At 44.8% G+C, this 7,369-nt stretch overlaps 1 long non-coding RNA gene across 1 annotated transcript; it reads left to right on the plus strand.

Annotated features, from left to right (window-relative positions):
• Window positions 1-4,535: 4,535 nt before the first annotated feature.
• Window positions 4,536-4,779, plus strand: LOC115430276 (uncharacterized). The gene is made up of 2 exons (XR_003936913.1): window positions 4,536-4,602; window positions 4,686-4,779. It is a non-coding gene; the product is annotated as an uncharacterized LOC115430276 (long non-coding RNA).
• Window positions 4,780-7,369: the final 2,590 nt, after the last annotated feature.

The raw sequence follows: 7,369 nt of genomic DNA on the forward strand, positions 1-7,369 counted from the left end.
TCTTTAGGACTAGTTTGCATGGAATATGTTGAGAATAAATCAAAGTTTTGGTGCATCTACAGAACTACACAAAAGAAAATGCCATTATTGTTTTGTGCAGCAAAAAATTACTGGTATGTGAATACTTTCTTTGCAATGGAGAAAACAAATGAATACCGTCAGTGTCATAAAGGCAAGGCAAGTCAAGGCAAGTTTATTTGTATAGCACATTTCAGCAACAAGGCAATTCAAGGGGCTTCACACAGGACATTGAAATAAAAGAAACAAAAAGAAACACATTTAAAACATTATAAAAGAAACATGTAAAAGGTGATTAAAAACAGCGAGTAATAAAACAACACATAAAATAAAAAAAAATAAAATAGAATAAAATAAAAATAAAAACACACACAAATTAAACTAAGAGTTGCAGTGCAGAGTTTCAAAGAGAATATAAAGTTTAAAAAGTCCAAAGCCTTTTAGTCAAAGGCAGCAGTGAACAGGTGAGTCTTTAACCTTGACTTAAAAGAACTCAGACTCTCAGCAGACCTGATATTTTCTGGTAGTTTGTTCCAGATATACGGAGCATAGAAACTGAACGCTGATTCTCCATGTTTAGTTCTGACTTTGGGAACACAGAGCAGACCTGCACCAGATGACCTGAGTGGTCTGGATGGTTCATACTGGACTAGAAGGTCTCTGATGTATTTTGGGCCTAAACTATTCAGTGCTTTATATGCTAGTAAGAGAATTTTGAAGTCTATTCTCTGAGAGACAGGGAGCCAGTGTAGAGACCTCAGAACTGGACTGATGTGGTCCACTCTCTTGGTCTTAGTGAGGACTCGAGCAGCAGCATTCTGGATCAGTTGCAGTCGTCGAATAGACTTTTTAGGCAGACCAGAGAAGATACTGTTACAGTAGTCAACTCGACTAAAGATAAATGCATGGACAAGTTTTTCAAGGTCCTGCTGCGACATCAGTCCTTTAATCCTAGAAATGTTCTTGAGGTGATAGTAAGCTGACTTTGTAATTGTTTGTATGTGTTTTTTAAAATTCAGGTCTGAATCCATGACAACACCCAAATTCCTGGCCTGGTCTGAGGTTTTTAACTGAAGTGACTGGAGCTGCATGCTGATTTTAAGACGCTCCTCCTTGGGTCCAAAAACGACTACCTCAGTTTTTTCTCTGTTTAACTGAAGAAAGTTATGGCCCATCCATTCAGATATTTGCTCCATGCATTTACCCAGTGCTTGTAATAAAATAAAAATAAAATACAAAGTAGTCTACTATTACTACTTCTACTGCTTCTATTTTTAGATTCATTTGGAGTATACTCCACATTTTTACAGCTGCATAACATCAGATTGACTTTATGGTTCTGACAATAAAAGCAAAATGTGGAAAAAAAAGCCTTAGTGTTATTCAGTTCCATATGTTTATGACAAAGCCACATGGAGCCACTAGAAAAGGGCCCAAGAGCCAAATGTGGCCCCAGACCCACAGGTTTCCTACCCTTGTCCTAGACTCTGAGGATCAGCTGTGCTTGTCCGTCCCTTCAGGTCTCATCATCAGCTCCAGGAGGACATCTAGTGGTCTGACAGTAGAACTACAGCAGAACCAACACACATGGATCAGACATTACACTTCAACTCACACTCACCACAAACACCTTCATGAAGTCACATCTACATTAAACACACACCACATGAGATGTGGGACGCAGGTCTTGGTCCAAAACCCTGAGTCTGGTTTATCTCTGAACCGCTGGTCTACATCTGACTCTTCTCCATCATAGAACCACGTCTCAAACTCTGCTGTTTTCAGGGTTTGTCGTGTGACTGATGTGGATTCAACAGAATGGATCAGTATGAGGACAGAGAGGAGGGAGCCCCTCCCCCAAAGACCACTGACAGGACCACCCCAGGACCTGGACCTGGACTGGACAGACCCCCCAAAGCTCAGAGGTGAGACCACCATCTGGATCTGTCCTCCACTGTTCTCCATGTCAGAGCTCAGCACTAAAACCACTGACATCACTATTCACAGACCTGGACCAGGACCAGGACCTGGACCAGGACCCAGCTGTGTGTCCATGAAGAGTACTGACTCCTTGGACCGGTCAATTGTCTTCAAACCGGATGGTTCATCAGAGTCAGTGTAGGTGGTCCTCATTCAGACCTTTAGACCCCAGTGCCACACTAAACCACTTGTATGTAAATGTTGATCCGACCACAGACTCTATGGATGAACGGATCCTCCAGGACTCAGGAAACTGGGTTTGGGTTCCCTCATGTGATGTAGAGTTGTGTGTGTTCCTCTTCAGTTTTCAGTGCCATGTTTCCATCCAGTAGTAGGTCTATCCATCAGCTGGGTGCAAATCTGATGGTTGTCTGTGGACACATGGGTCCAAACAGTCTGTCATTAGATTCACCTGGTTGGACTGAAGAACATCTGACCAACAAATACAGGAACTACATTAGTGATTTATACACAATCATTATTCATCACCTGATTAACGTAGAATGAACTCAATGGATCTTTTATCTGTGAGTTTTCTGATCAGATTCAGACTTGATTGATCTTCAGTGTATTGATCATTTTCTTATCGTCTCTGTTTTCCTGATGATCAGGATCCATCAGAGACCACAGTCCTGTGAACCTGATCCTGGACCCAGTTGTGTGTCCTTCAGGAGTGACCTGTCCATGGAAAACCCACAAGTCTTTTCCACAGAGACGTAAGTTTGATGTAAATGTTGGATGTGTCGACTGTTTATTAAATCTATATGAAATATTGACTTTAGTTTGAAGGTTTAGAACGGGTTCATTTTCAGATTCTTCACATCATTTATTGTCAAAAGGTTTCATGAGTATAAAATAAATAGACGTTAGAACTGCTAACCAAACTGACGTTCCCTCCTGACACAGAGGCGTCTCCATGGTTACTGACCTTTCTGCACTCTGATTGGCTGACAGGTGTCCCTTTGTTTAGTCTTAAAGTGACTGTTCAGTAAATGTTCTTCAGTGTCTGAAATGACATTTCTGTGACTAAACTCAGTTCAGTCCTGCTGCCATGATGTGTCTGATGGGGATCCTGATCAACTGAACTCAACTAAACCTGTTGATCAACTCAAACAGTGAGTGTGAAGCTCTGGAACGACGAGCCACCGTTAGCATGTTCAGCATGGGGAGAACTGGATTGTATTATTGAAGGACAAAGGAAGATGTTTAAAGACAACTGGTTTAGTCTGGACAGAAGGGGGAAAGGAACAACACATGTTTCAGTTAGGGACAACTATTTATTAAAGTACTTATAAAATGATTCAACTGTTGGTCGGTGTACGTCTACGATGAGGGATTTGTGCCCAGCCGTGGGAGCCGGGTTTCTGCGCTGTCTCCGAGCTACAAAGAGAAGCCGTATATGAAGGAAATACTGAATATAGCAGGTGTTTGGACGTGTACCCACAGAAAAGGATTCATATAAAACTGATAAATACACAGTAGACACAAACTTACCTGTGTGGTGTTCCTGGGGGAATGGTCTGTGGGCCCAAACAGTCCCCGGGGGCTTGATGGACCAGTTCTAGTTCCACCCAGGTGATGCACACACAGGTGAGTTTGAGCAGGGCTTTGAGCTGATGGTTTCATATAAATATTCATTTCTATATTTGGCTCTGGTATTTTAGTGTTGGATAGTCCTGTTGTGTACGTATATATATTTATGTAGAGTATAGTTTGGGTTTTGGTCATGTATCATTCACTGTTTTATAGCTTGTGTGTGTAAATGCTTGTATAGTTGTTCTATCTCCTTCCACTGGAGGCAGCACTGTGTACAAAAGCCTCAGCTGTCTTCAGTTGTTCTTGGGTTGGTTGAGTATGGTGTGGAGTGGGTTTGAGTTGATGATGGATGGCCTGTTTTGGTTCATGTTTGCTGATGATGTATTGAAATTAAAGCTGAAGGGTAAAAACCTTCAAGTGCTTTGGACTGAATTCAGTTTTCCACTGTTTTTGACGCCTTGACCAGCTTGACCAGCTCCAAAGTCACTCAGATGTTGATTCTCAGTGGAATCAGCAGGACCAGAACACCTTTCCCACTACAGGGGGTCATGTGACTCATGTTGTCGTCCAGGTGTGTCCACCTGTTGGTGTCAGTGTGGACAGACATAATGTGAGCTCATTGTTGATGTTTGGTCCACAGAGTGGAGCAGCAGAGCTCAGAGGTTCCCACTGGTCTACAGGATCAGACTCAGCTGGACTCCATATTTAAGGTATGTACATGTCCAACATCTACTGGTCCATCTGTTCTGTCCAATCATGTCCTGCTGCTGGTTTCAGACCAGTGGACGTCACTGTGTCCAACATGGACCTGAGCTTTGGTCCGCGGTTGGACTTTGTGTCTTTCATCATGTTTTGTGTTCCAGCTGCTGGAGGAGAACATCTGCACTTTTGTCAAGAACGAACTGAAGAAGTTCCAGCAGGTTCTGAGTCCAGATTACCCAGAATGCTTAGAGAGTCTGAGTGATGAGGATGAAGAGCAGAGGAGGAGCTCAGAGGCTTTTCTGAGGATCACACTGAACTTCCTGAGGAGGCTGAAGCAGGAGGAGCTGGCTGAGCGTCTGCACCGCAGTAAGACCATTCTGTCCAGATTGAACAGATGAAAATACTGGATTTACTGTGAGACTGATGGTTTTATCTGGGTCTGCATTCAGGAAGTCGGTCTGGAGTTCAGCAGCGGAAATTGAAACGTAACCTGCAGCAGAAGTTTGAGTGTGTGTTTGAGGGCATTGCTAAAGCAGGAAACCCCAAAACCCTCCTGAACCAGATCTACACAGAGCTCTACATCACAGAGGGAGGGGCTACAGAGGTCAACCAGGACCATGAGGTCAGACAGATTGAAACAGCATCCAGGAACCCACACAGACCACCAACAACCATCACATGTGAAGACATCTTTAAAACACCAGCTGACAGAGATCAACCAATCAGAACAGTGCTGACAAAGGGCGTGGCCGGCATCGGGAAAACAGTCTTAACACAGAAGTTCAGTCTGGACTGGGCTGAAGACAAAGCCAACCAGGACATCCACTTCATATTTCCATTCACCTTCAGAGAGCTGAATGTGCTGAAACACAAGAAGTTCAGCTTGGTGGAACTGGTTCAGCACTTCTTCACTGAAACCACAGAAGCAGGAATCTGGATCTTTGCAGACCTCCAGGTGGTGTTCATCTTAGACGGTCTGGATGAGTGTCGACCTCCTCTGGACTTCAACAACACTCAGATCCTGACTGATGTGACAGAGTCCAGCTCAGTGGATGTGCTGCTGATGAACCTCATCAGGGGGAACCTGCTTCCCTCTGCTCGCCTCTGGATAACCACACGACCTGCAGCAGCCAATCAGATCCCTACTCAGTGGGTGGACATGGTGACAGAGGTCAGAGGGTTCACTGACCCACAGAAGGAGGAGTACTTCAGGAAGAGGTTCACAGATGAAGAACAGACCAACACAATCATCTCCCACATCAAGACGTCACGAAGTGTCCACATCATGTGTCACATCCCAGTCTTCTGCTGGATCACTGCTACAGTTCTGGAGGACGTGTTGAAGACCACAGGCAGACGACAACTGCCTAAGACCCTGACTGAGATGTACATCCACTTCCTGGTGGTTCAGGCCAAAGTCAAGAGTGTCAAGTATGATGGAAGATCTGAGACAGATTCACCCTGGAGTCCAGACACCAGGAAGATGATTGAGTCTCTGGGAAAACTGGCCTTTGAGCAGCTGAAGAAAGGAAACCTGATCTTTTATGAATCAGACCTGACAGAGTGTGGCATCGATATCAGCTCAGCCTCAGTGTACTCAGGAGTGTTCACAGAGGTCTTCAAAGAGGAGAGAGGACTGTACCAGGACAAGAGGTTCTGCTTCATCCATCTGAGTGTCCAGGAGTTTCTGGCTGCTCTTCATGTCCATCAGACCTTCACCAACACTGGAGTCAATCTGCTGTCAGAAGAACAAACATCTGTTTGGTCTAAACTACTGTGGGACACCTCTGTCCAGTTGTACCAGACTGCTGTGGACCAGGCCTTAAAGAGTCCAAATGGACACCTGGACCTGTTCCTCCGCTTCCTCCTGGGTCTATCACTGCAGACCAATCAGAGTCTCCTACAAAGTCTGGTGAAACCAACAGGAAGCAGCTCAGAGACCAACCAGAAAACTGTAGAGTACATCAAGGAGAAGATCAGTGAGAATGTGTCTGCAGAGAGAAGCATCAACCTGTTCCACTGTCTGAATGAACTGGAGGATGGATCTGTGGTGGATCAGATCCAACAGTACCTGAGATCAGGACGTCTATCCACAGAACAACTGTCTCCTGCTCAGTGGTCAGCTCTGGCCTTCATCTTACTGTCATCAGAAAAAGACCTGGATGTGTTTGACCTGAAGGAATACTCTGGTTCAGAGGAGGTTCTTCTGAGGCTGCTGCTAGTGGTCAAAGCCTCCAACAAAGCTCTGTGAGAACAAACAGTTGGATCAAACATCTCAAATGTGGATCTATCATTTCAACCAGATCAATAACTTTATACTCATGCCTTTTGTTTTGTCTAGACTCAGTGGCTGTAACCTGTCAGACAGAAGCTGTGAAGCTCTGTCCTCAGTTCTCAGATCCCAGTCCTGTAGTCTGACACATCTGGATCTAAGCAACAATGACCTGAAGGATTCAGGAGTGAAGATCCTGTCAGATGGACTGAAGAGTCCAGGATGCAGACTGGACACTCTCAGGTCAGGGTTCAAAAAAGAACACAACACATCATTTCAATGTTTGTCTCCAGTTGTTGGATGGATTGAACTTGTCAGTGGTTGTTTGTGTTGAACTCCAGACCAGTTCTACTGATCTTCAGCTGTGTTCAGAGTCTGGAACTCATAGACTTTACACATTGAAGTCCTGTTGGTGAAGTCCCATGCATTCCCAGACTCTGTTCAATGACTCCAACTCCACTCATCTCCATCCTCAGTTGATGGATGTGATGTTTTGTGTTGCAGATTGTCAGGATGTCTGATCACAGAGGAAGGATGTTCTTCTCTGGTCTCAGCCCTACAGTCCAATCCGTCCCATCTCAGACTGCTAGACCTGAGCTTCAACCATCCAGGAGCCTCAGGACAGGAGCTGCGTGCTCTAGTGGAGGATCCACACTGGAGACTGGACACTGTCAGGTATGGACTGAGCTGATGCATCCACAGATGATGGCAGATAGAACAGGTAGAGCTGACAGGAACCATCTGTCAGAGCTGGGATCCATCCTGTATGAAGGTCCAGCCCATGTTCACAGACAAACACACTCAGTCAGTGATTCAGAAGGAACCATTTAGTGGATGTGAACAGAAAAGCTTCAGTGGATC

This window comes from Sphaeramia orbicularis, chromosome 12, assembly GCF_902148855.1.
Source record: "Sphaeramia orbicularis chromosome 12, fSphaOr1.1, whole genome shotgun sequence".
In the NCBI taxonomy this organism is placed as follows: domain Eukaryota; kingdom Metazoa; phylum Chordata; class Actinopteri; order Kurtiformes; family Apogonidae; genus Sphaeramia; species Sphaeramia orbicularis.